Source organism: Elephantulus edwardii, unplaced genomic scaffold (genome assembly GCF_000299155.1).
Source record: "Elephantulus edwardii isolate Elephantulus edwardi_28Jun2011 unplaced genomic scaffold, EleEdw1.0 scaffold00024, whole genome shotgun sequence".
NCBI classification, from domain to species: Eukaryota; Metazoa; Chordata; class Mammalia; order Macroscelidea; family Macroscelididae; genus Elephantulus; species Elephantulus edwardii.
In genome coordinates this window covers 22,921,642-22,946,158 of record NW_006399774.1, presented here as the reverse complement: position 1 = coordinate 22,946,158, position 24,517 = coordinate 22,921,642, and the positions used below count along the sequence as shown (strand labels likewise).

At 42.7% G+C, this 24,517-nt stretch overlaps 1 pseudogene; it reads right to left on the bottom strand.

The window, feature by feature from the left end:
• Positions 1-275: 275 nt before the first annotated feature.
• On the bottom strand, positions 276-23,654 carry LOC102869527 (annotated as a pseudogene).
• Positions 23,655-24,517: the final 863 nt, after the last annotated feature.

The following is a 24,517-nucleotide window of genomic DNA, read 5'->3' as shown; positions in this document are numbered from 1 at the left end:
CAGTGCAGGAGGGGAAGGCCCTCTATGAGGTGGATTGATTCAGTGACTGGGGTAATCAGGATGGGTGTGTCAGAGACAGTGCGATTGGCACAGGACAGAGCGGAGTTTAGGGCTGTTGTACAGAGGGTCGCTATGAGTCGCAAGGGACTCGACGGCACATAACAACAACAGCAGCCTCATTTGATGCGTTAATGAGAGCTTAGAGGCTTTTAAGAGAATGAAGCCTTGACTCCTTGTTTCACACAAAGCTGGCAGAGTTGGTGGCTTTTTGGTTATTAGTCAGAGGGACCAAATCCCGCATCCTCGTCAGACTCCTCTGACTCTACCTTTGCTTCCACCTTGGCAGGGGTTGCAGCAGCAGGAGCAGCAGCCACAAATGCAGATGGATTAGCCAGGAAGGCCTTGACCTTTGCAGCCAGTGGGAGGGGTACTCAGTCTCCACGGACAAAGCCAGGACCCGCTTGTACCCACTGATGATCGAGTGGGGTACCGAGGCCAGTCAGACATACACTGGCAACATTGTGGACACCCTCCAGGAGGTGTGTAGGCAGAGTTCCCTCTGTGACGTCAAGCACTTCAGGACTGTTGTCAACACATGCTGGATGGTCAGCCCGAAGGAGAAGGGGGAGGTCAGCATGTTAGCAGGGTGGCCTCACTAGCTCCCACCTTGTCTCCAGGATTTCAGTGGTGCCTCTGGAGATCTTAGTGGTCATGCCCAAAGCCTGGAAGGAGGAGAGATCTTCTCGGGACCCAGACCAGTGTTCTGGACCGGCATGGTAACCTCACACGGACCGATGGCATCAGCACAGTCAGCAGCCGGCACCTTGTTGGACAGTAAAATGTCCCTGAGCTCAGTGAGGTCCTCTTTGGTGAACACAACCCCACCCCCACCCCGGATGTGAGGCAGCAGCTTCTCCAGGGCCGGGTTGGTGTCCAGGTGGTTGCAGATGGCCTTGAGCATCACACCGTTCTTGCCCTTGGGTACCACAGCCTCCCCGCGGAGGGACACGCAGATCTGATGCTTCTGCTTGGAGCCCACATTATACGCACCCACAATGAAGCATTTCAGGTTATCGTCCAGAAGGCGCTCTAAAGAGGATACCTGGCCAAAATCCTCAGTCTTAACAAATACTTAACTGTGCTCAGGCAATACCTGTATGTTGCAGACCAAGGGTAAAGTATTTTTATAATTGTTAACAATGAGACAGACAACAAGCAATGAGATAGAACAGTGAGCATAAAACAGGGGGCCAGCAGTTCTCCACCTGAGCTTCCCTGTATCTTTATTGAAAATTAACAGGAAGTAAATCACAAAGAGAATTCAATGCAAATGAAGCCAAGCTCTTTCTATTGAAAACCTTCCTTTGACTCTGGAGGGAGGTGTTAGCAAATGCAAGAAATCTGTAGACCCTTAAGGATTGCCTCAGTGCCTCAGGGTGAACTCCATCCTGAAATAGCATTCCATTTATTACAAATATTTAGTATTGGCTTCTCATACCTATACTTAGAGCGAGAAGCAGTTTTCCAAAGAGAACAAGGAAAATGGCTTGGTTGAAAATCAGGGACTGTGTATGTCAGGGTTGCTTACCATCTCCATGTCTATTCAATTTGTATCCTGAGAAAAATTGTTGTGGAAGCTGTTATCTATGAAGAGGAATGTGGCATCAGGATTGGAGGAAGACTCATCAACAACTTGCATTATGCAGATGACACAATCTTGCTTGCAGAAATTGAAGGAGACTTGAAGCACTGCAAAAGATCAAAGACGACAGCCTTCAACGTGGATGACATTTCAGCATCAGGAAAAGCAAACCCCTCCCCGTTCACTTCAGCTTCCTCCCATTCAGTAACACGTTTCACAGCCTCTCCTCACGTCCATTTTGGCCTTTCCCGTCTTTTGAATGACCTTTTGCTTTCTTCCTTTTTGATGTCCGTAATGTCATTCTGCACGTTGTCTTGTCATTGGTCATTACTGTTCAGGGCATCAAATCTGTTCTTGAGCTGGTTTTCAAGTTCAGATAGGATGCACTCAAGGTCATGTTTTGGCTCATGCATGCTTGTCTCCATGTTCCTCAGCTTCAGTTTGAGCTTGCATATGAGCCTGATGGTCTGTTCTACAGTCAGACCTGGGCCTTCATACTCAGCTCTGACAATGTCCTTTCCCCCCAAATGTAGTCAGTTTTATTTTCCTTGTATCCCATCATGTGCTTGTGTTTTGTTTTTTTGTTTTGTTTTGTTTTGTTGGGGTTTTTTTGTGCTTGTGTTTTATAAGAAAGGTATTTGCAAAACAAAGTAGGAGGTCTTCCTGATCCCAAAACCTACTCAGTCGCCATGGTAATCTAAAGAGTGTGGTACTTACACAATAACAAGTATATTGAGCAATGGAATAAAATTTAAAATCCAGAAACAAATCAGTCAAGCTATGGACAACTGATCTTTGGCAAAGATTAAGTCCATTAAGTGGAAGAAAACAATCTCTTTAACAAAAAGCATTGGCAAAATCAGATTATCAATTTGGATAAAATTAAAGCAAAGCTTATACCTCACACCTCATACCAAAGCTAACTCAAAATGAATCAAGGACCTGGGCTTAAAACATCGGCAATGGAAAAAATTGGAACAGAAAACCAATGGCATATCACACAGCACTGAAAAACAATGAACTTGTAAAACATTCCACAACATGGGTGACTGCAATGCACTAGGCTGAGTGAAATATCATAGTGACAAAAGAACAAACACTGTGTAACATCACTGTTATAAAATTTGGCTGACGTGGGGATTGAGCTGTTCTTAGATGCCATCAAGTTGAGCATGACTCACAGCGACCCTGTGAACAAAAGATTTAAACCCTGATCTATCCTGCGCCATCCTTGCAGTTCCCATGTCAATCCACCTGGTTAAGGGTCTTCCTCGCCTTCGCTGACCATCCACCCTTCCCAGCATCATGTCCCTCTCCAAGGAACAGCCCCACTAGTAACATGCCCAAAGTACGTGAGGTGAAGTCTCACCATTCTTGCCTCCAAAGAGCACTCCAGCTGCACCCTCTCCAAAACCTATCTGTTCGATCTCTTGGCCGTCCAAGAGCGCCGTTCGGTGCTCTCCTCCAACACCACAGCTCAAGGGCATCATTTCTTCTGTTGTCCTTATTCATTGTCTCAGATGCATAGCAAGTGATCAGAAAGACCATGACCAGAATCTTAGTCCTCACTCAACTAAGGGGGATTGAAAGAGAATAGGGGAAAGTGGATAGATAATGAATACTGCATTGGAACAGACGAGAGAGAAACTGAAAGCAATGTATGAGTAGACATTACATATATGACAGCAGTTTGGAACAAGGGGTGCATTGCAAAGTGGGCTGGGGTGGGGGAAGGAGGAAAATGTGCAATAATGAGTGAATGAAACCTCAACCTTTCTGTAAACCTTCATTAAAGTCACAATTTTAAAAAAAAAAAAGAAAAAAATTAGAACATAGGAATCCTAAGATAATTTCATGTTACTATTGTTGTTATAGAAACCCTATGCATAATAGTTCTGAACTCTGCCTTATCCTGAGCCAGTCTCACAGCTTCTGACATACCTACTCCCATTACCCCATTTACCGTGTCTATCCCTCTCATCCAGGGTCTTCCTTTCCTGTGCTGTCTCTTCACCCTTCTAAGCACAAAGTCCTTCTCCAAGGACTGGGCCCTCCTGGCAACATGCCCAAAGTCTTGGAGATGGACCTTCAAAATCCTAGCCTCCAAGAAGCAACACTGTCTCCAAGACAGACCGATTTGTTGGCAGCCCATCAATGCTCTTCTCCAGCACCACGACTCAAAGGCACCGATTCTTCTGTCATCTTCAATTATTGCTCAGCTCTCTGATGCATAGCAAATAATTGCAAAGACCACGGCCTGAATTAGGCACACTTTATATATATCTTAGATTATCAAATATAACTTATATAAAATCAATAAAGGGAAAAGAGATATATAACTAGGTATTTCTGTCATCACAGGAGTCTAGAGCGAGGGCTACATGGTGGAGGGGACCTGGGGGAGGGTTTGTAAAACAATGAAAGAATCTTTTCTTTTACTTTTCCATAATTTTTGACTCATGTACTTATAACTTGTTAGTCAAATTTGTGTCTTCTAGGTTGCAACACCCCCATGATACATCTTCAAGGATATGAACATGTACGGCCAAGCACAATCAATAAGAGTGCATCTAAATTCCAAAATCAATCTCCATAATAGTCTATGTGTTTCCTACTGCCAAAGGGGCCCTTTAGAGTAGTGAGAGAAGATCTTCACCCTGAAACCCACAGCGTCCCTTTTCAGCAGGAAGTAGCTAAGAGAATACGCCATCCCCTTTTCCTTATGACTCAGGGTGAAGTCTCTCTCAGGGAGGAGTGATAGGGAATGGCAAAGGACACACTGACAAAGAAGATTAATCAGAACTGGCTTTGACAAGCACTGTGGCATTTGGACAAGAACAAACTGGGAGGAGGGTAGAGAGAATAGTACAACAATGAATGAATGGAAACCCAAAATCTCTGTAAATGTTTATGAAAATTAATAAAATTATAGAAAAAAATCAATAAAGGATAAGCTTTGAGACCCTCTAAAAAGTAAAACTTTACATGCATCAAAAGAGTTTTCCAAAAGAGCAAAACAAAAACCGGCAGATGAGGCAGGAAATGGTAAGAACACATCTGACAAGAGACTCGTCTCTCAAAAGTACAGAAGTCTCCAGCACCTCAACACGAGAAGGACAAACAACCCAGCTACAGAATGCAAAGAGGGCATGAAAAGATACTTCACCAAAACGGCCAACAAACACAGGAAGACGTGTTCCAGGTGTTTCTCCTTTGTGGTTGTTGTCAGACTCCATCGATTTGATCACAACTCACAGTGATCCTATGACTAACGGGTCAGACTCTTTCCCTATCACGTCACACTCACGCCCATTGATGTAGTCACTGTGTTACCCGTCTCACTGGGGTCTTCCTTTCTCTTGCTGATCCTCTGCTTTTCCCAGAAAGACATCTTTTTCCAGGACAACTGCGCCCTCCTGACATTATGCCCAAAGTGCGTGAGACACACTCTAGCAGCCCTAGCCTGTAAGGAGCACTCTGATTTGTTGTTTTGATAGTGGATGGGATATTCAATACCCTTCTCCAACGTGACAATACAAAGTCTTTGATTCTTCTTTGGTCTTGGTTATTAATAATAGCGCATTAGTTATCAGAAAAATGCAAATCAAAATAACAATTAAATATCCTCTCACTCCTGTAAAAATAACTGATGTTCAATAAGATATTAAATGACAAATTCTAGCCAGGGTGTGGAGAGACTGGACTTTCCATACACTGCTGGTGGGAATGTAAAATGGTGAAAACCACTATGGAAAGCAAATTGGCACTTTCTTAGAAGTTGGGAATAGAAATACTATTTGGTCAAGCAATCCCACTCCTAGGGAATTGCTTCCCAAAGAAATAAGACTCAGCATATCGACGTTTTCATGCCCATACTTATTACAACAATGCAATAAATAGATTGCGTCATTTTGGAGTTGGAGTTTCACTGCCAACCGCTTAGGATAAACATTGAACTCTCCTCCCATGTGATTTACAGCCTCTAAAAACTCACCAGAGGGTCAGCTGCAAGTCAGTTCCAGTTCAGTGGCACATGACAGCAAACACATTTATAATAGCAAAGAGCTATAAACGACTCTTCCAACTGTCCGTCAGTGGAAGAAAGGCTAACAAAACTGGCACGATTACACAATGGAATATTGTGTAGCACTTAAAAAGGTCAAGAGCTCATGGAAAATTGTACAGCCTGGGTGAAAGGAGAACAGATTATGCTGAATTACATGAGTTAGTCACAAAAGGTCAATTTGGGAATCAGATCACGTTTCTTTATCTCTGGCTTTAGTCGTTGGTGTGTTTGAATACTCATTGTATTAACAAGTCTTTCTTGAATGCATATGGTTACTATCCTATCACTGACAGCATTGTACTTCAGGCTGGATCATAAACTATTCTTTTTGACAATGAATGTGACACCATTCCTCTTAACCATTGCTGACGTAGTAGATCACTTGATCAAATGGAAATGGTCGATTTGGGTTTATTCTTAGTCCTGGGCTCCCCAATGCAGAGATATTCAGCTTAATGTATTCTATTTCATTTTTTTTTTACAACTTTCAATTTTCCTACATTCATTCTTCAGTTGTTTCTCCATGATGTTGCCTATTGGTCCAGTAGTGAGGCTTCTTGTTTTCTTGATGTTGAGATGTAATCTATATTCAAGGTTGTAGTCTTTGATTGTCAGTAGTAATTGCTTCACATCTTCTTCACTTTCTGGATGCAAGATTGTGTCATCTGTATAACGCTGGTTGTTGATGTTGTTTTTCGGTGCCATTGGGTTGAGTATGACCCACAGTGAAACTATAAACAGATCTGAACCCTGTCTTATCCTACACCAACCACACAAATCACCAACACACTCGAGTCCATTGCTTCAGTCACTGTATCAATACACCCCGCTAAGGATCTTTCTCCTCTTCACCATCCTTCCAGTTTGCCAAGTATGATGTCCCTCTCCAAGGAATAGCACCTCCTAGCAACTTGTCCAAAGTATCTGTTCTTGGTGTTGTTGTCATTGTTGTTTTGTGCCTTTGAGTGATTTGCAACTCAGTAACCCTATGTACAACAGCTCTGAAGCCAACTCTATCCTGAGCCGGTTTCACTGACTCTGACACACTTACCGCTATTACCCTAGTTACTGTATCAATCCATCTCATCTGAGATCTTCCTCTCCTGCCCTTTTGTTCTACTCTTCCAAGTATGATGTCCTTCTCCAAGGAGGAGTCCCTCCTGGCCATGTGCCCAAAGTCTGAGAGAGAGCTTCAAAATCCTAGCCTCTGAGGAGAAACTTGTTTTTACCCTCTCCAAGACAAACAGATTTTTTTCTTGATGGTCCATGGTATGTTCAAGACTCTTCTTCAGCACCACAACTCGAAGGCATTGATTCATCTTCTGTAATCCTCAGTCACTGTCATCATTGTCCAGCTCTCTGATGCATAACAAGTAATTGCCTGGATCAGGCACAGCTTAATCTCTAGACTGACAACATTGCTTTTCAGTACTTTGGAGAGATCCCTGACAGCAGATTTTTCCCAGTGAAAATTGTCTCTTGATTTCCTGACTGTTGGTGCCAAGTGTGGATTTTGGAACCGAGCAAGCTGTAATTGTTAACAACCTCAATCTCTTCTCCAGCTATCACGGTGCTGCCATTTGGCCCAGAGGTGTGAGTCTTTGTCTTCTTGACATTGAGTTTTAACTCATGTTGAAGACTACAGTCCTTGACCTTCTTCAGGAGATGCTTCAGGTCCTCTTCAGTTTCAGCAAGCAAGGTTGTGTCATCTGCATAATGTAGATTGTTGATAATTCTTCCTCCGATCCTGATGCCACATTCCTCCTCATAAAGCCCAGCCTCCCAGATGTTCTGCATATAGATTGAAAAGGTCTGGAGACAGGACACATCTTTACCTTTAGGAGGCACTCTGGCTGTACTTTCTCCAGCACATATCTCTTTGTTCTTTAAAGAGTCCATGAGATATTCAGTACTCTCCTCCAACACCACAGTTTAAAAGCATTAATTCTTCTTCTATCCCCTTTATTCATTGTCCAGTTCTCAGTTGCATAGCAAGTGATTGAAAATGCTGCGGCCTGAATCAGGCACACACCTTAGTCCTCAAGCTAACATCATTGCTCCTCAGTAATTTGGAAAGGTCCCTAACTGCAGAGTTTCCCATACCATGCATCTCCTGATCTCCGACTGCTGGTACTAAGTGAATTGTTTGTGAATCCAAGTGAGATGAAGTCATTGACAGCGTCAATCTTTTCTCCATCTGTCATAACGTTGCCTACCAGTCCATTGGTGAGAAGCTTTGTTGTCCTGATGTTGAGATGTTATCCATATTGAAAGCTGTAGCGTTTGATTTTCTGTGGCATGCACTTCAAGTTTCCTCTGCAAGCACTTGCAGCAAGCAAGGTTGTATTATCTGCATAACAAATGTTGTTGATGAATCTCCCTCCAATCCTGATGCCACATACCTCCTCATAGAGTCCAGCTTCTGAAATAATGTACTCAGCACACAAACTGAATAGATATGAAGAAAGAATACAATCCTGATGCCCACCTCCTCAAATCTTGATTCTGCTTTCCTCTTTAGAGTCAAGTTTCTTGAATTATTTGTTCAGTAAATATACTGAGTAGGTCTGATAAAAGGATACAATTCTGAGAGACATCCTTTCTGATGGTAGGGTTAGCACGGACGCAATTAAGTAATCTGGCGTCTTCATCCTACTCAATGTTATCCATAATCTAGTATAATCCATGCAGCCAAATGCCAATAAAATTCAAATAAAGATCTTACTGACCCAGCTGACATCACCAATGATAACATCCTACCACAGTCACTTCTGAACCCAGCTTGAATTTCTGACAGTTTACAGTGGATATACTGTTCCATTCACTTTTAAATGATCTTCAGCAAGATTGTACTTGCTTATGATATTATTGATATTGTTTGATAATTTCTGCATTCTGTTGGATCACCTTTGGGGGGAACAGAAACAAATAATGGGTCTCTTCCAGGCATCTGTCTTCCAAATTTCCTGGCATTGACTAATGTCCTAGGATGCATCTGTTTGCGGAAACACCTCAATTGGTTTTCCACAAATTCCTTGATTTTTTTTTCTCTCTAATGCCTTCAGTGCAGTTTAAACTTCTTCCTGCGTTACGATTGGGTTCTTGGTCATATGCTAAGTCCTGAAATAATTCAGTATTATTATATTTGGTACAATGCCTCTGTGTCTTCATCTTGTTTTGTTTGTTTGTTTAGTTTATCCTTTGACCCACAGGAAGCTTTTTCTCAGGAAACAAGGTTTGGATCAGTTATCTTTGTACAACTTTTAAGGTAATCCCACACCCCCTGATTGGCCTTGCCTTTGAGATACTCAGAAGACATTACTTTGCTGGGGTGCTTGTCAATCTTATTCTAAAAGTTTCTCTCCATTTTCCCACATAATTTCTTCACGCTGACTCTCCTTTTCTTGCTTTTGGACATTTCATCTGGTAGTTTTTCCTTCTGCTGTCTGTCGTAATATCGGTCCCTCTCTTTGTTATTTTATTTCTTCTGTCAAATCAAAGGGAGACAGATCAAATGCAACAACTGCTCAAAACGGGGCAGATGGGCGATCCCCTGGCCTGCGATTTACAGACTCGTCAGGTCTGCTATGTATCAGCTCAAACTTAACGGCACTAAACAGAAACATGTTGTTAGAATTTGAAATGAACCAGCCTATCCTCTGTTCTTCATTTTTTTACTTCTGAGACCTTTAAACAAGTCAGTATCAAAAAGCCTGACTCCTTTTCTCCAGTTAAGAAATGGAATGAATAATTGATAAATTTCAACAACAAATCATAGTAGCCCTTTAACCCTTAACGAATTTGGCATGTGATCCTACGGCAATAATGCACACACGCAGGGAGTGTATGTACCACACATGGGAAGCCAGAATGTGAGAAGACTGTGTGGCTGGCAAAAACCACCACGGGCTTTGTAGGAAAAGCAGTAAATACTCAGAGCAGAGCTGGGTGTTCTGAGGGCGGGACTAGCGGAGGAAATAGCAGCAGTCCTCAGGGGATTAACTATTATTTGCTAGAAAATGTGAAATTACCTTCCATAGTTACAGTAAAGAATTTAGGGTCAATGTAAAAGAGAGAATCTGGTTCCGTCCAGGGAAGAACTTAGGGAGGTCTCGTGGTTCGGAGGTAAGACGTTGAGCTGCCCACTCAAAGGCAAACAGTTTGAACCACCAGCTTCTCTGTGGAAGAGAGATCGGCACTCTCTCGTCACATGCTTCCTACATCGTTCAAGAACTCTTTCTCGAATCCTCCAGCATCGCAACTCAAAGCGCGAATTGCTCTTCAGTTATTTCAGCATGAGAAATACTGAGCTTGATCTCTTGTCCCTATTCCAGGCCTTTCACACTTCACTGTTATCCTTTGCCTTGCATTTTGAAGCTGCCCTTTGAAATCTCCTGTTTAGCTCTCTCACTTCACTGTTTCTCTCCATACGAAAGCAAGGAGCTCTGGTGGCTTGCCAACCTGAAGTCACACAGTTCAAACTCATCAACTGCTTGTTGGAAGAAAGATAAACAATCTCGTGCCACATCATTTATAGTCTCTGAAAAGTGTCTGGAGGGTCAGGTAGCAGTAGATTCTGACTCAACACATAACAACCATTCAAAAGTAAGTTTTAGAGTCTCTTCTGATGTAGACTCTTGCAGCAGGCCGACCGCAGCAGCAGGCTAGCCGTTTAAGATCATTGACGTCATTGCACATGCGCGGTCCGCACTTGCACGCCGCCATTACAAGATGGTGCTGATACCTCACTTCCTCATTGACTTACTAACGCACAAACAACACCATTTATGGCTGCAATATTGCTATTGGTCCATTGGACCTAGTTTAGAAAGACCTCAACACCAATGAGAATCTAAGACGTAAGAGCAGGAGGCGTGGAACCGAGAGGGATATAAGCAAGTGCCGGGGAAGAAGACGGGGCCATTTCGCCATTTTCTTTTGTTCAATAAAGCTTCTGCAACGAATCCTGTTTGTCTGAGTCTTCTTCGGCTGCTGGCGGTGAAGTTGCACTCGGCAGACTCTGATCTTTTTTTAATGACAGAAATGAGGCTGGGGATAGAATGATAGAATTCTGTACAATTAATTATTTACTCATAGCAAATCCCTTTTCTAAGAAACATAAACGCAGGCTATACACAAGGATTTCACCATACAGGATGCACAGGAATCAGATCAATTCCTGATGGAAGGAATCATTGGAGAAATTCAATATCAACAGTGAAAACTAGGCCAAGTGCTGATTGTAGAACAGACCATCAACTACTAATATGCAAGTTCAAATTAAAGCTAGAAAAATAAAATCATATCCACATGAATCAAAATATTATCTTGAGTCTATCCCCTCTGAATTTAAAAACCAATTCAGGAATAGGTTTGAGGCCCTGAACACCAATGAACAAAGACCAAATGAGATGTGGAAAGATATGAGGAATATCATTCATGAAAACGTAAAAAGTCATTACAAAGAAGGAAGAAAAGGCCAAAATGGATGTCAGAAGAGACTCTAAATTTTGCATTACAGTGCTGAGAAGCCAAAGCAAAGGGAAGAAATCAAGAGGTTAAGGAGCTGAACAGAAGATTTCAAAGGGCAGCTCAGGAAGACAAGGCAAAATATTACAATGAAATGTGCAAGGAGCTGAAGTCGAAAAAATCAAAAGAGATGAACTCACTCAGCATTTTTTACACTGAAGGAACTAAAGAACAAATTCAAACCATGAGTTGCAAGGCTTAAGGATGCTATGGGCAGAATATTGAATGATTCAGGAAGCATTAAGAGAAGATGAAAGCAGTATACAGAGTCATTGCACCAAAAAGAAGTAGCTGACACAGAAGAATTTCAAGAAACAACATACGATCAAGAGGCAGTGGTGATGAAGGAGGAAGTTCAGGTTGCTCTGAAGGACTTGGCAAAAAATAAAGCCTCAGGAGCTGATGAAATGCCAACTGACATATTTCAGCAAACAGATGCTACTCTGCATGTGCTCACCAAGTGGTGCCAAGAAATCTAGAGGTCAACTACTTGGTCAACTGGTTGGAAGAGATCCATTTTTATTCCCATTCCAAACAAAGGTGACCCAACAGAATTATTGAACAATATCACTAATATCACACATTAGCAAAATCCTGCTGAAGATTATCCAGAAACAACTGGAACAGTATATTGACAGAGAATTATCAGAAATACAAGCTAGGTTTAGAAGAGGTCATGGCACTAGAGACATTATTGCCAATGTCAGATGGATCTTGGCAGAGAGCAGAGTATCACAGAGATATCAATTTGTGTTCCGTTGACTGTGCAAAGGCATTTGACTGTGTGGATCACAACAAATTGTGGCTAACCTTGAGTAAAATGGAAATCCCAGAACATTTGATTGTGCTTACGTGAAACCTATACTTGGACCAGGAAGTAGTCCTCAGAACAGAGCAGGGAAACACTGCATGGTTCAAAATGAGAAACGGAATGTGTCAGGGATACCTCTTGTCTCCATACCTTTTCAACCTCTATGCAGAACAGATGATTCAGGAGGCTGAGCTTTATCAGGAAGGTAGCATCAGGATTGGAGGAAGACTTATCAACAGCCTACATTACTCAGTCGACACACCTTGCTTGCTGAAACGGAAGACCTGGCGTGTTTGCTGCAGACAGTCAGTCTTCGATATGGATTGAAGCTCAATATCAAGAAGACAAAGATTCTCACCACTGGGCCAACTGGCAGCATCATGACAGAAGGAGAAGAGATTGAAGTTGTTAGGAATTACAGCTTGCTTGGCTCCACAATCAACACTCTTAACACCAGCAGTCAGGAAATCAAAAGACGAATTGCATTGGGGAAATCTGCTATCAGGGACCTCTTCAGAGTACTGAGAAGCTATAATGTCAGTCTAGAGACTAAGATGTGCCTAATCCAGGCCATGGTCTTTTCAATTACTTGTTATGCTTCAGAGAGCTGGACAATGACTAAGGATGACAGAAGAATAATCAACACCTTCGAGTTGTGGTGCTGATGAACATACAATGTCTTGAACATACGATGGACTCCCAAGAAAACAAGTTTGTTTGTCTTGGAGAGGGTGAAACCAAGTTTTTCCTTGGAGGCTAGGATTTTGCAGCTCTGTTTCACAGACTTTGGGGACGTGGCCAGGAGGGACCGTTCCTCTCAGAGAAGGACATCATGCTTGGCAGAGTGGAGGGATGGCATAGGAGAGGAAGACCTCAGATGAGATGTATTGATACAGTAACTAGGGCATTGGGGGTTGGCGTGTTGGCATTAATGAGACAAGTAACTCAGGAACACAAGGGAAAATATTATAATGAAATGTGCAAGGAGCTGGAGTAAGGACAGAGCAGGGTTCAGAGCTTCTGTACGTAGGGTTGCTGCGGGTCGCAGGTGATTTGACAGAACATAACAGCAATATTTTTTAATGATATCTTACTTTCTTCACTGATGATATTCTTGATGTCATCCTACAATTCACCTAACCTCTGGTTGTTAGTGATCAATGCATCAAATCTATTCATGAACTGCTTTTTGTAACTCAGGTGGGATAAACTCAAGCTTGTGTTTTGGCTCTTGTGACCCTGTTTTCATTTTCTTCTTGTTACGTGAATATGAGTAATCAATGGTCTGTTCTACACTCTGACCTAAGCCTTGTTCTGACCACTGATACCAATCTTCTCTACATTCTCTTTGCAAGGACTGACTTCTCCTGAAAAACAAAACAAACAAACAACAACAAAAAAAAACCCCACAACTCAAAATATGTCAGTTCTACTATCCTTACCTCTAAGAAGCTCCTTGATTATGCTTCCTCCAAGACAGATTTGTTTATTCTTTCAACAGGTCTCGAGAGAGTCCGTATTCTCCACCAACAACACAGTCCAAAGGCATTGATTCTTCTGTCATCTTTACTTATTGCCCAACTTGCAGATGCATAGGCTGCAATTGAAAAGAACACAGCTTGGATCAGGTTCACCTTACTCTTAAGCCAATGCTCTTGCTCTTCAGAACTTTGGAGAGGTTCTCGGCAGCAGGTTTTCCTACAGCAACACATCTTTTTATTCCTTGACTGTTGATTGTGGCTGCAAGAAAATTGAAATCATTGGCAACTTGAATGTTTTCTCCATCTAAGTGAATTTTTTGGTGAGGATTTTTGTTTCCTTGATGTTGAGATGCAATCCATGTTGAAGGCTGCAGTCTTTGATCTTCTACAGTAATTGCCTCAAGTCAGCCTTACTTTCTGTAAGCAAAGCTGTGTTATCTACATACTACAGATAGTTGATGAGTCTTCCTCCAATCCTAATGCTACATTCACACTTAGTCTGACTTCTCAAATGGTTTGCTCAACATACTTAATGAATAATTATGGAAAAAGATATAAGCTTGATGCACACCTTTCCTGATTTTGAACCATGCAATGTTACCTTATTCTATTCAGACACTATTTCTTGGCTTCTGTATAGGATTCCCATAAGCACAATTGTTTGGAGACTCTCATTCTTCTCAAATATTAGATGTAATTTATTATGATACATACTGTCAAGTTCCTTTGCATAATCAATAAAACACAAGTAAATATCTTTCTGGTATTCTGTGCTTTCAGCCAAGATCCATCTGACACCAGCCATGATATTCCTCACTCCAGTTTGAATTTCTGGCAGTTCTCTGTCAGTGTACTGCTGCAATCATTTTCAAATAATTCTCAGTAAGATTCTATGTGAAATTGAGGATATTGTTCAATATTTCCCACTTTCTGTTGGCTCAATTTTTTTAATAGGAATAAGAAGGGATCTCTTCTAGTCAGTTGGCTGGGTAGCTGTGTTCTAATTTCTTGTCACAGGCTCTCAGCACATCCAGGGCTGCACTTATTTGCTACAACACCACAACTGAAATTTCATCAATTCCTGGGGCGTTGTTTTCTGCCAATGCCTTCAGTGAACTTTGAACTTCTTCCTTCATTATTTGTTCTTGATCATGAGCTACTTCCTGGAATTGTAGCTTGTAAAGCAATTATTTTGGGTATAATGACTTTGTGTACTCTTTCCAACTTCTTTTGATACTTCCCTAGATCTTTCAATATTTTGCCCATAGAATCCTTCAATATTGCAACTCAAGGCTTGAATTCGTTTTTACGTTTTTTCCGTTTGAGACATTCCAAGTACATTGGATTTCCTTTTCTACTTTCTAACTCCAACTCTTTGCATATTTCATTATAATACTCTGTTTTGTCTTCTTGACCTTCCTTTTGAAATTCATGTCTCTTACTTCTGCATCCTTCCCTTTGTTTCAACCTCTCAACAGTTGAGGGTAAGTTTCAGAGTCTCTTCTGACATCTGTTTTGGTCTTTTCTCCCCCGCCCCCTCCCATCTTTATAATGGCCTTCTGCGTTCTTAATGAATGTCATCCTACAACTCTTTTTTTAAAAAATAAAATTTTATTTTCATTGTGATTTTAATGAACGTTTACAGAGAAGTTAGATTTTCATGCATTCATTGCTACACAGTTTACTCCCTCTCCCTTCTGCTCCCTCCCCCAGGTCACTTTAAAAAAAATTCATTTGCTGTTACATAATTAATTACCTACCTCCTGTCCTCTCACCCCACGTCCTCTTTTCAGTGATATACCTCTTATTCAGGCCATTGTCATACGTCACAAAAGGACAAACACTGCATAGCACCACTGTTATAAGGCAGGTCTGACATAGGAGGTGGGGAGGAGATGTGATAAGAGTGGCTAGATAATGACTGCATTGGAACAGATGGAAACAAGCACTGTCTAAAAGAAATATATGGTTAGGTATTATATGATTGTCAACAGTTGCAGCTTGCTCGGCTCCACAATCAACACTCAACATCAGCAGCAGGAAATCAAAAGACGAATTGCACGGGGGAAATCTGCTGTCAGGGACCTCTCCACAGTGCTGAAGAGCAACGATGTCAGTCTAGATACAAAGGTGCCCCTAATCTAGGCCATGGTTTTCTCAATTACTTGCTTTGATTCAGAAATTGGACAATGACTAAGGATGACAGAAGAGTAGATGCCTTCGATTTGTGGTGCTGAAGAAGAGTCTTGGACATACCATGGACCACCAAGAAAACAAATAGGTCTATCTTGGAGAGGGTGAAACCAAGTCTTTCCTTGGAGGCTAGGATTTTAAAGCTCTACCTCACTTAACTTTGGGCACATGGCCAGGAGAGGTCGGTCTTTGGAGAAGGACATCTTGTTCGGAAGGGTGGACAGACAGCACAGGAAAGGGAGACCTCGGTTGAGATGGATTGATACAGTAACTGGCACGATGGGGGTTGGTGTGTCAGAATTAGTGAGAATGGCTCAGGACAGGGCAGGGGTCAGAGCTGCTGTACACAGGGTCACTTGGCATCGCAGGCAACTCAACCAATAACATTCTATGACAGGTTTGAAAGCAGGAGTGGCATCCACTTCCTAAACAGCTTGGCTCCGGAAACTCTATGAACTTTGGTAAATGTTGATAGTTGTAGAGGGGCTTCAGGCCTTTTTTTCATAGGGTCGCTATGAGTCATGTTTGACTCGAAGGCAACAACAACAACAACATGTGTGATATCCCACAACTCTTGATCTTCATTCGTTAGTGTTCATTGCATCAAATCTATTCTTAAGATAGTTTTTAAATACAGTTGGGATGCACTTAAACTTGTTTTGTTTCTTGTGGACTTGAGTTAATTTTCCTCACTTTCAATTTAAAATTTCACATTAGTAATTGATGTTCTGTTTATTCCACAATCATTTTCTAACTTGGCTTTGACTAGTGACATTGAGCTTCTTTATCAACTCTTTTCACAGATGTCGACAATCTGTCTCATTCTTATGTAGTCTATCAGGTGAGGGCCATATGAATATGGCCATTTGTTCAAAAACGTATTTGCAAAGAATAAATTAGTCATTGTATAAAATTTTATCGTGCCATCTCAGCCTCATTTCTGTTATCAAGACCATATTTTCCAACAATTAGTCCTTCTTCTTTGTTTCCAACTTTTGCATTCCATTCACCAATGATTAGTAATACATTTTGACTGCAAGTTAACCAATTGCAGACTGAAAAATTGGTAGATATCTTCATCTGGGTTTTAATGCTTAAGTGTGTAGATGTGAATAAGTTGTATTAACAGGTCTTCCATGTACGCATATGGATAATCTCACTCACAACACTCTACTTCAGAATAGGCCTTGAAAGGCTCTTTTTACAATACATGGGACACATATCCTCTTCAACTTACCACTCCCAACACAGCAAATCTTACAGCTGTCTGATTAAAATGGCCAATACTAGTCCATCTCAATTCCCTAATACCTAGATGTTGACCTTTATGCATTCCATTTCATTTTTTTATGACTTCCAGTTTTCCTCGGTCTCATACTTTGTACAATCCATGTCCTAATTACTATCGGATGTTTGCATTAAGATCCTCACTTACTAGTAACGTCTTTCAACCTTTGGGGCTCTGCTTCTGTTACTACAGCTGGCAATGCTTCTCTGTTCCTCTCAGGGTTTTCAATATTCTGTCTCTTCCCTGGAAGCTCCTCTGAAACCTGTCAAACACAGGTTATGGTGGAGGCATTTCAAATACCAGTAAGTAGCATAACTTCCAATGTCACCAAACATGCAATCCACACAAGTGCAGCCAACTGACAGACCCATATGAGCAAATCTCTTGACAGTACTGTGCTAAAAAACAAGTTCTAAAATATTTTTTTAATAATAAATTGGACACAATCCTTTTTCAGTTTATCATTCCTAGCATAGTAGGTCATGATCATCCAATTCAAAATGGCCAGTACCAGTCTCTCTCATTCACGAATGCCTGTTGTTGTTGTTGTTGTTGTTGTTGTTGTTGTTGTTGTTATGCGTCATAAAGCCACCTGAGACCCATAGTGACCCTGTGTACAGTGGCAGCTCTAAATCCTGCCCTGTCTCACTGGCTCTGATACATCAACCTCCATTACCCCAGTTTCTGTATCAATCTATCTTATCTGGGGTCTTCTTCTCCTGTGCCATCCCTCCACCCTTCTAAGTATGATGTCCTTCTCCAAGGATCAGTCTCTCATGCCCAAGTGCCAAAGTATGTGAGACGGAGCTTCAAAATCCCAGCCTCCAAGGAGAAACTTGGTTTCACCCTCTCCAAGACAGATGTGTTTTCTTGGCAGTCCATGGTATGTTCAAGACTCTTTTCTAGCACCACAACTCAAAGGCATAGATTCTTCTTCTGTCATCCTTTATCATTGTCCAGCTCTCTAACACACAGCAAGTAATTGCAAATATTATGGCCTGGATCAGGCACACCTTAGTCTCTAGACTGACATAGTTGCTTCTCAGTTCTCTGGAGAGGTCCCTGACAGCCTAGGATGTTAATTTTTATGTATTCCTTTTCCTATTTGACAACTTTCCATTTTCCTCGAGTTATTTGTTTCTTAATAAAACTCAAAGTATGGATCAACATTCTGGAGTCATTTGTTTAATCATTTGTTTTAGGGTGGGTTTTGGTTGTTTTTCAATATAACTTAAAAACCCTCCAACTCATTGCCATCAGGTCACTCAAAGTAGACCCTCCAACTTGTTTTCAAAGCCTGTAAATTGTGTGAGACAGCAACTGGGGCAATGGGGGTTGGTGTGTCAGAGCAGTGAGACTGGCTCAGGACAGGACAGAGTTCAGAGCTGTTGTACAGAGGTTTACAATGAGTCACAGGTGACTTGACAGCACATAACGAATTGTGGGACAGAAGATTGCCTGTGCTGTGTTCACAGGTGTCCCTTATCAAGTTGAGGACGTCTTATACTTCTAGTCTACCTGAGAATTTGTATCACAGAAGGTGTTCGATGCTTGTATTTTTTAATTTATTTTTTAAATAATTATTATTATATTTCAATGAACATCTACAGAGATTTTGGAATTCCATTCATTCATTGTTGCACTTTTCTCCCCACCCACCTCCAGTTCGCTCCTCTCTTTGAAAAGCAAAAGACAAACTCCCTCATTGGTACACAATCCCCTCCCCACCCCCCGCACATCCCCACCCCCACCCCAAGTATGCTCCATTCTGCAACCCTCATTCCGGACGCTTATGATAATCATAATGCCCTAAAATATATTAATTTTAAACTATTCTCTCCCTCATCACCATGGAGTTTGAGAATCTTTAGCGGGTTTCCGGGTCTCACAGAAGAATATTGTCTATCTGTCCCCTCAGTGTCCCTGGTAGATGCAAACCGACAGAGAGGCATCAGCTTGGTGTTAGGAACTGCTCCCCGCAGACCACCCAGGACTGCTCCCCCTGCACCAGGGCCTTTGGGAGGGTGTCTCAGAGTTGAGTCTTCTCTGCCCCATTACTCTTCCATGCTCTTTTCTTTTCCCTCAGTTCTGCAGAGACAAGAGATGTGAAGAAAGGCAAGAAACTGTCTCTGACCAAAAAAATGACTGAACTGGAGATGTGGGGTGAAGGCTGCCACTTCCCAACTCACCCCAAGTTGAAAGCTGACAAACACCTGCTGCCACAAAGTGGGCGCCAGACACGCAGCATCTTGGCCCCTTCAGGTGATCTGCAACGACAGTTCTTTTATCTGCAACTCAGTCTAACACAGGAGTGCGTTAAAATGTCACCGTCCCATCAAGCCTGCTGCTTTATAAAAGCGTGCATCTGCCATATCAGATATCCAAACACCTCACCTCCTTCATCTACTGCCGTTCACTGCTTCCTTGTTCACCCACCGCGTTTAGGTCCACTGCCTCCTGGGCTTTGATCAGCCAGGCTCTCCCAAGCTCTCAATCGGTCTTCATCTCAGCGTGTGGTTCCCGGTATTTACCATCAACACAAACAAGTCTCTAGCCCCACAGCTCGCTCTGCTGGGAGCAGCCCTTCCTGCTGTGTGGTGTCAGGTCCCTGGCAGGGCAGGTGCTGTGTGTGACTTGCTGACTGAAAGGTTGGAAGCCATGAATTATTCCTTGGTAGAAAGATTAAAGAGTCCGCTCTTGTTAGAATTTACAGCCTCAGAAATTGACAGAAGGTCACCATGAGTCAGAATCAACGTCATTAAGTTTGGCGTTGGGATGGTGTCATGACCGCCCACACAGGGGGACAGCTCCTGCCCACTGTGGAAGAGCCTTTGTTAGAACAGCCTGGGTTCAGCACATGGAGGGGATTTCTACCACCGGCTCCACTAGTCCCACTGGACAGCAGGATATGAGCCTGTCAGCCAGACAAGCTTGCCGGCCAGGACAGCAATGCTTCCAAGCCTCCTAACAGCCAGGAAGGAGATCGGAAGTCCAGTAATAAGAGAAGGCTGTTTACAACCAACACCCTTCAGCACTACCTTGAAGGGCAGTGGTGATGTTCTGGTTCACGGACCCCACATGACAGATGAAACTACTCCACAGTGTTTCCAAGACTGTCAGCTTTACAGCACTTGCTTGCCGAGTCTGCTTTCTCAGAGTCACTGGTTATACAAACCAGAGATCTATCAATTAGCAGCCTAGTAGGGGTTTTTATTTTATTTTATATCACTTTACTCACAAAGTTCATATACATTGTGTTTCACGCTATTCTTCATTCATACTGTGTTTCATTCCCATGCATTATGTTTTATAAAATCAATCACCATTGGACCTTACCCATCATTATCTAATCTTTCAGATCCCCGCCAGATTCTTCTCATTTCCTTTACCCCTTCCCTCCACCCACAAAACTGTGTAGCCCTGTGGTTTTGCCCCTACCCATACTCAGCCCTCTACTCCCACCCCTTCCCCCTGGAGTCCCCACACATGTTTTACTAGTCTTAGTTGTTGTTTTGTACCATCACATTTCCTGTGACTCTTAGCAACCAAATGTACAGCAGCTCTGAAGCCTGCCCTGTCCTGAGCCAGTCTCACTGACTCCCCTGCCCCCATCACCCCAGTCACTGTATCAATCCATCTCATCCAGGGTCTTCCTTTCCTGTGCTGTCCCTCCACCCTTCAAGCATGACATCCTTTTCCAAGGACAGGTGCCTCCTGGCCATGTGCCCAAAGTCTGTGAGATGGAGCTTGAAAATCCTAGCCTCCAAGGAGAAATTTGGTTTCAACCTCTCCAAGACAGACTTACTTGTTTTCTTGGTGGTCCATGGTATATTCAAGACTCTTCTTCAGCACCACAACTCGAAGCATCGATTCTTCTTCTGCCATTCTTAGTCATCCACTGTCCAGCTCTCTGATGAACAGCAAGTAATTGCAAAGAACATTACCTGGATTAGGTGCACCTTAATCTCTAGACTGACATCATTGCTTCTCAGTATTCTGGAGAGGTCCTTGACAGCAGATTTACCTAATGCAATTCATCTTTTAATTTCCTGATTGCTGGTGCCAAGAGTGTTGATTGTGGAGCTGAACAAGCTCTATTTGTTACCAACCTCAATCTCTTCTCCATCTATCATGATGCTGCCAATTGGCCCAGTGGTGAGAATCTTTGTTTTCTTGATGTTGAGCTTCAATCCATATTGAAGACTACAGTCCTTGAGTTTGTGCAGCAAGCACTTCAAGTCCTTAGCTTCAGCAAGCAAGGTGTGTCATCTGCAAGTGATCCTTCTGTTTTTACAATAATGATCATATGCAGTATTTGTCCTTATGAAACGGAGTTAGTTCATTTAACACAATGCTCTCCAGTCTCTCCCAGGTTATGTTATGTAGTATTCTTCAAAATCATTGCTCCTGAGTGTGACTGTACCGCAAGTTCTCAATCCATTCCATTTTAGTTGGACATTTGGGCTGTTTCCATGATTTTGTGATGGTGAATAACGCAACTCTGAAAACCAAATTACAAAATGGGTAAAAGACATAAAAGGAATTTTCACAGAGAAAGATATTCAAATGGACAACAGACATATGAAGAAATGCTTCAAATCACTGGCAATAAGAAAGATGCAAATCAAAGCCACTATAAGATACCATCTTAATCCAGTAACAGTGGTAACGTTTAGCAGGGCAACAAGCAATAAATGTTGAAGAGGCTGTGGAGAGGTGGGAACTCTCATGCACTAGAGAGAGCTACCTGGAGAGTATGAGGAATCTTATCTAAGCCACTTTCCTCCACTTCCTTCTCCAGTCCATCCATAAGTAACACATCCAAAGCCCTTCTCTTTGTAACTCACAGGTTTGTTCTTTCTAGATTCACTCCCTTTCCTATAGGTAACCTGAATGCTGAGTCTTGCTGAAGACCTGAACCCTGAACCCAGTTCCAGAGGCAAAAGGAACTGCCAGCCAAGGAGGCAAAGGAGGATGGAGCCTCACGGTTCAGCCAGCCATCCCCACTGGACTCACCCAGGCAAACGCTTTACAGTCCAGAGGGCAGAAAACGTCAGGAAAGTATCTTCTAACTGAACAAGATGGTATGCAGCTTCAGCTCAAGACCTCCAGTAAAGTGTTAAAGTGGCTCCCCTTCTCCTTCATCTCAATACCCCTCTTCAGCATAAAGCAGCCAATGAGTCTGTGCCCCATTCCCAAATGAGAAACTCACAAATTAAAAAGACAATTTCTTTGTATTTTAAAAAATTAATCATCATTGGACTATGCTCAGCCTGTCCTTTCTGGTCCCCACTTGACCTTTCTCATCTCCTTTACTCACTGGCTCTACCCACCAAGTCGTGCAGCCCTGTAATTTCACCCCTTCTCATTCTCACTCTTCTGCTCCCAACCCTTACCTCCTTGGATCCCCATACATGTTTTTTACAATAAATTTTAAAAAGACATACCTGTTTGTTTTTTTGGTGGTCCATGGTACATTCAAGACTCTTCTCCAGAACCACAATTCAAAGGCATCGATTCTTCTTCTGTCATCCTTAGTCATTGTCCAGGTCTCTGATGCTGTAATCAAGTAATTGTGAAGACCAGAGTCTGGGTCAGGCACAGCTTAGCCTCTAGACTGAGATCGTTGCTTCTCAGTGTTCTGGAAAGGTCCCTGACAGCAGATTTACCTAATGCAATTCGTCTTTTGATTTCCTGACTGCTGGTGCCAAGAGTGTTGATTGTTGAGCTGAACAAGCCATAACTGTTAATCTCAATCTCTTCTCCATTCATCGTGATGCAACCAATTTGCCCAGTGGTGAGAATCTGTCTTCTTGCTGTTAAGACTGAAAAATGAGATAAAGGTCAATCCGCTCATATGTGGAAAACTGGGAGCAAAATATCAAATTCTCACCTGGGAAAGAACTCGACACAGTAGTAGTGTGGCCAGGAAGGGAGAAGACTTGTCTTGGCAAAGGTACTGTACACACAGATCAGAATGTGGAGACTCAATTGACATGATTTGAAGAACAACCTCATACCAACTGACCCTGCCCACGGGTTGTCAAGTTCCATGGTGGATTCAACCAAGAACTGGCCTTTGGCATTTGACCCTGGCACCCAGTAGGACATCTTGCCCTTGAATCTCCCCAGTCTTCTTTCAGATGCTATGAATATCATTTCAATCACCCTACCTTCCTAAAGGACAAAGTCAAATTCTTTTCCATCTTAGGTTCACCATGTAAATGTTAGAAAGCAATTTTATCAAATTAAAATTCTACTGAGTCTATCAAATTCCAGCTCCTCTACTGAGCGACCACGTAAGTTTAGACAAATGTCCTTGAGTCTTAATCTTTTCATCTGGTTGTAAAGTGTAAACATTAGAACCAGACTTAGTGTAAGAATTTAGTATTATTTGAATGGGCGTGTAATTTCCATTCATGGGATACTAATAACATCATTTGGGTGGATGCCCATGCCACATATCTATGTTGACCCACACAGCACTCCAAAGCTTAATTGCTAAAACAACACCCTGCCATCTTTCCCATTCTGTGGGCAGCCTGGATCTGTTGGAAGAGTCTCCTCCAGGGTCCCTCACATGGTTGCAATCCCACAGGGAATGAGTGAGACTCACCTGAAGGGTAATTGGTGTGATTGTTCATGGTGGTATCCTCCTCACATGTCAGGACCCCAGTGCACCTCTCTGTGGCCTCCCTCAGAGGAGAAGTGGGCTGGGCATCACAGGGGGCCATCACAGGCACACTTTGTTCTGACACAGTGCCACTTGTCATATCTGAGGGCCAAAGTAGGCACAGGCCCCCAAGCTCCACAGATGAAGGGGGAGATGCTACACCCTGATGGGAGCGTTCCAGACTCCACTGTGGAGGACTGTGTGGAGTGGGAGCTTTGGGTGCCACCAACTTGGCAAACACCACTTATGCCAAGATCCAATAGGAAACATGATCCTTACACCTGACTAATGTGTTGTTGTTGTTGTTGTTATGTGCCGTCGAGTCGTTTCCGACTCATAGCGACCCTGACTAATGTAGATGTTCTCAAACCTTCCCAAGTACAGATAAAGACACGCTGATCACAGATTGGTTTTCTGAAGAGTCCTCAAGAGCAGCCCAGGACCCCTCATAAGGACAGCCATGGGCCCCCTTGGAGGCACATCTGTCTAGAGTGTCCGAAGCATGTCTGCAGGCCGGAGGCATCAGCTTAAAGGAAGTGACGTGTTGAAGGATTTACTTTCTGAGTCGGTGATATGTTCATTCTGGAGAGGAAAAAAATCAGAAAATATACCTTGAAATTCTTTTTAAACCAAGCTACGAATTTTAACTTTGCAAACAAATAAACACTTGCCTGTTTGTAGCTGGGGGTTTGTCCTCAGGATCCCACCCAAGCTTGGGGCAGAAGGCTGCGAAGGTTACCCCATCATCTCCTTACTCTTCTCATCACAACTGCACACGATATTCTTGGGGGGGGGCCTTGACACATGAGAGCTGAGAAGGGTCAACAGCAGCTC